We start from the raw sequence: 5,058 nt of genomic DNA, 5'->3' as shown, positions 1-5,058 counted from the left end.
AAAAAATAAAACGGGGGAGGCGGCTCAACCGTGGCTTACAAGTGAAATCAAGGATAGTTTTAAATCCAAGGAAAAGGCATATAAATTGACCAGAGGAAGCAGCAAACCTGAGGACTGAGAGAAATTTAGAACTCAACAGAGGAGGACAAAGGGGGGGAGAAAAAGCATAAAAGAAAGCTTGCGGGGAATATAAAAACTGACTGTAAAAGCTTCTTTAGAGAGTTAGATAGAGCTCTAGGGGCTGGTGGAGTCAAGGGATATGGGGAGAAGGCAGCCACGAGTTATTGATAGGGGACGATCAGCCATGATCACAATGAATGGCTCGAAGGGCCTCCTCCTGCACCTATTTTCTATGTTTCTATGTTACTTTGTAAAAAGATTGGTAAAAAGGAAAAGATTAGTGAAGATAAGTGTAGGTCCCTTACAGAGACAGGTGAATTTATAATGCAAACAAGGAAATGGCAGAACAGTTAAACAAGTACTTTGGTTCTGTCTTCACTAAGACACAAACGATCTCCCAGAAATACTAGGGGACCGAGGATCTAATGGGAGGGAGGAACTGAAGGGAATCCACATTAGTCAGGAAATGGTGTTATGCAAATTGTTGGGATTGAAGGCAGATAAATCCCCAGGGCCTAATGGTCTGCATCCCAGAGTACTCAAGGAGGTGGCCCTAGAAATCGTGAATGCATTGGTGATTATTTTCCAATGTTCTCTCGATTCTGGATCAGTTCCTGTGGACTGGAGGGTAACCAATGTAACCCCACTTTTTAAGAAAGGAGGGAGAGAGCAAATGGGGAATTATAGCCTTACAGTTAGCCTTACATAGGTAGACAATAGACAATAGGTGCAGGAGTAGGCCATTCGGTCCATCGAGCCAGCACCGCCATTCAATGTGATCATGGCTGATCATCCCCAATCAGTACCCCGTTCCTGCCTTCTCCCCATATCCCCTGACTCCACTATCTTTAAGATCCCTATCTAGCTCTCTCTTGAAAGTATCCAAAGAACCGGCCTCCACCGCCCTCTGAGGTAGAGAATTCTCTCACAACTCTATGCGAGAAAAAGTGTTTCCTCGTGTCCGTTCTAAATGGCTTACCCCTTATTCTTAACACTAAACTGTTGTCTCCCAACATCGGGAACATGTTTCCTGCCTCTAGCATGTCCAAACCCTTAATAATCTTAAATGTTTCAATAGGATCCCCTCTCATCCTTCAAACTCCAGAGTATACAAGCCCAGCAGCTCCATTCTTTCAGCATATGACAGTCCCGCCATCCCGGGAATTAACCTTGTAAACCTACGCTGCACTCCCTCAATAGCAAGGATGCCATTCCTCAAATTAGGGGACCAAAACTGCTCACAATACTCCAGGTGTGGTCTCACTAGGGCCCTATACAACTGCAGGACCTCTTTGCTCCTATACTCAACTCCTCGTGTTATAAAGGCCAACATGCCATTTGCTTTCTTCACTGCCTGCTGTACCCGCATGCTTACTTTCATTGACAGATGAACAAGGACCCCCAGATCCCATTGTACTTCCCCTTTTCCCAACTTGGTAGTGGGGAAGTTGCTTGAATCGATTGTTAAAGATGTTATAGCAGTGCATTTGGAAAGCAGTGACAGGATCGGTCAAAGTCAGCATGGATTTATGAAGGGGAAATCATGCCTCACTAATCTTCTGGAATATTTTGAGGATGTAACAAGTAGAATGGATAAGGGAGAGCCAGTGGATGTGGTGTATCTGGACTTTCAAAAAGCATTTGACAAGGTCCCACACAAGAGATTTGTGTGCAAAATTAGAGCACATGGTATTGGGGGTAGGGTATTGACATGGATAGAGAACTGGTTGGCAGACAGGAAGCAAAGAGTGGGAATTAACGGGTGCTTCACAGAATGGCAGGCAGTGACTAGTGGGGTGCCATAAGGCTCGGTGCTTCTTATCGAATCCACATCACAAGATTAGAAATTGTTCAGCCAGAGCTGGACACACTTCTCGGCATCTGCATACAATGGTGCCTTGCGCTTCTTGTGCTTAGTGGTGAAAAGACTGGTGGAAATAGGACCGCGACGTGAACGCTCTTTCCTTGATCATGGCTCGGTGTTGGGACCCAAGTTATTACAATATACATTAACGATTTAGATGATAAATATGACATCTCCAAGTCACTGAAAGTAAGCTTGCAGGTACAGCACGCTGTGAAAAAAGCTAATCTCATGTTGGCCTTCACTGTGAGAGGATTTGAGTTTAGGAGCAAGGAGGTTGCAGTTTTACAGGGCCCCGGTGAGACCGCATCTGGAGCACTGTGTGCAATTTGGTCTCCTAATTCGAGGAAGGACATTATTGCTATTGAGGGAGTGCAACGTAGGTTCACCAGGTCAATTCCCGGAATGGTGGGACTAACATATGATGAAAGAATGGGTCGACTGGGCTTATATTCACTAGATGAGAGGGGATCTTATAGAAACATATAAAATTCTTAAAGGATTGGTCAGGGTAGATGTAGGATAAATGTTCCCGATGTTGGGTGAGTCCAGAACCAGGGGTCACAGTTTAAGAATAAGAGGTAGGCCATTTAGGACTGAGATGAGGAAAAACTTCTTCACCCAGAGAGTTGTGAATCTGTGGAATTCTCTGCCACAAAAGTAAGGAAGTAAGTAAGTTTATTTGGCCAAGTATTCACATACTCCGCCCACAAGTAACAACATGACATAGTGACAGTTACGAATGACTCAGAAAACACTAAACATTAATAATAATAAAACATTAATGATGAAATTGATCAGGCATGTGAACCAACAAAACAAAATACCAGATCAAAGGGAGGCTACAGATTTTTGCCTGTTGAGTAGAGGAACTACTCGTGGATAACTGTTTTTATGTCTGGCTGTAGCAGCTTTGACAATCCGGAGTCGCCTTCCAGAGGGAAGTGATTCAAAGAGTTTGTGGCCAGGGTGAGAGGGGTCAGAGATGATCTTGCCCGCTCGTTTCGTGGCCCTTGCAGTGTACAGTTCATCTATGGAGGGAATGTTGCAGCTAATAACCTTCTCTGCTGATCGGACGATTCGCTGCAGCTCCCAGGTGTCGTGCTTGGTGGCTGAGCCAAACCAGACCATGATGGAGAAGGTGAGAACAGACTCGACGATGGCCGTGTAGAATTGGACCATCATTGCCTGTGGCTGATTGTGCTTCCTCAGCTGCCGTAGGAAATACATCCTCTGTTGTGCCTTTTTGACTGTGGAGTCGATGGTCGCCCCCCACTTAAGGTCCTTGGAGACGATGGTTCCCAGGAACTTAAAAGACTCCACAGATGTGACTGTGGTGATGTTGATGGTGAGTGAGGTGAGGGGAGGGGGAGCTCTCCTAAAGTCTACAATCAATTCCACTGTCTTAAGAGCATTGAGCTCTAGGTTGTTGCTACGGCACCACTACACCAGCTGTGACACTTCCTGTCTGTAGGCAGATTCCTCCCCATCCTGGATCAGTCCAATCAGGGTTGTGTCGTCCGCAAACTTGAGAAGCTTCATAGAGGTGTCTGTGGAGGTGCAGTCGTTGGTGTAGAGAGAGTAGAGGAGAGGAGAGAGTACGCAGCCTTGCGGTGCTCCTATGCTGACGTTTGCGGGTCCGAGATGTGCTTTCCCAGCCTCACATGCTGCTTCCCGTCTGTCAGGAAGTTGGTGATCCACTGACAGGGGTACAGGTACAGTCCACCCGGAATGTTTGGAGTGTAGTAGCTCTGGCACAATGGTGTTGAATGCAGAGCTAAAATCAACAAACAGGATCCTCGTTTAGGTCCCCTGGCAGTCTAGGTGCTGTAGGATGAAGTGCAGGCCCAGGTTGACTGCATCATCCACAGATCTATTGGCCCGATATTCAAACTGCAGAGGGTCCAGCAGGGAGATGGTGATATTTTTCAGCTTGGCCAGCACAAGCCTTTCGAGTGTCTTCATGACTACATAGGTCAGTGCGACAGGCCTGTAGTCCTTAAGACAAGTAATCCTTGCCTTTTTGGGTACAGGGACAATAGTGGAGACTTTGAAGCAGGCAGGGACAGGACATGTTTGCAGGGACTGGTTAAAAATGTCTGTATAGACCGGTGCCAGCTGTTTGGCACAGAGCTTAAGAGTAGAGGGGGAAACATTGTCAGGTCCTGGAGATTTCCGTCTCTTTTGGCCTCTGAAAAAGCCTCTCCACCTCCTCTATTTTTATTGTTGATATTGGATAAGTTATGTTGTGCAGCACAGAGGGTGTGGGTGATTGGGTGTGAAGTGGTGATTGGAGGGAGGGTGGGTGTAGAAAGGCCCAGTCTTTGCAGACTGAGGTCAGGCAGTGGGTGGGTGTGGAGGTCAATTCACTGGATGTTTTCAAGAGTTGGATTTAGCTTTTCGGGCTAAAGGAATCAAGGGATATGGAGAGAAAAGCAGGAACGTGGTACAGATTTTAGATGATCATATTGACTGAAGGTGTCTGACACGAAAGGCCGAACCGCCTACTCCTGCACCTATTTTCTATGTTTCTCTGACTGAGCGGAAGTGTTCAGCGAAACGATCGCTTGGTCTCGCCGATATATAGGAGTCCACAGTTGGAACAGCGGATACAGTATATGTGTGTTGCTGCCTGCGTATGTTCTTTGCGTTGCAGGAGGCCGCGCAGTGAAGTGAAGCACCCGCCGACCGACCGACTGACGGACGAACTGTCGCCTGCGGTGGCGCGAGCGCGAGCAACGATCCGCCCGCTCGCTCACTGGCTGGTCTTTGGGCGCGAGCTCGCTCTCTAGCGCGGGCACGCGCACGATAACCGCCGCTCCATCGCCTAATAAGGGCACGTCTCGAGCTGCTCCGCGCGCCGCTCCTGACGCCATCGGAATGTGGGGACCGGGCGGACGCGTCATCGGAACGCACCACCTCTCTCTGCGAGAGCGGGGGGGGGGGGGAAGGACCGCTATTGTTGGTCCACGTTAGAAATCGAAACCAGCCATGGGGAAAACCTGAAAGAAGAGCGTTTGTGATTAAATATTTAAAAATGTGGATGCCATCTGGTAAAGAGAGGCGGATGATGC

Source organism: Amblyraja radiata, chromosome 4 (genome assembly GCF_010909765.2).
Source record: "Amblyraja radiata isolate CabotCenter1 chromosome 4, sAmbRad1.1.pri, whole genome shotgun sequence".
Taxonomy (NCBI): Eukaryota; Metazoa; Chordata; class Chondrichthyes; order Rajiformes; family Rajidae; genus Amblyraja; species Amblyraja radiata.
This window is presented reverse-complemented; position numbering follows the sequence as displayed.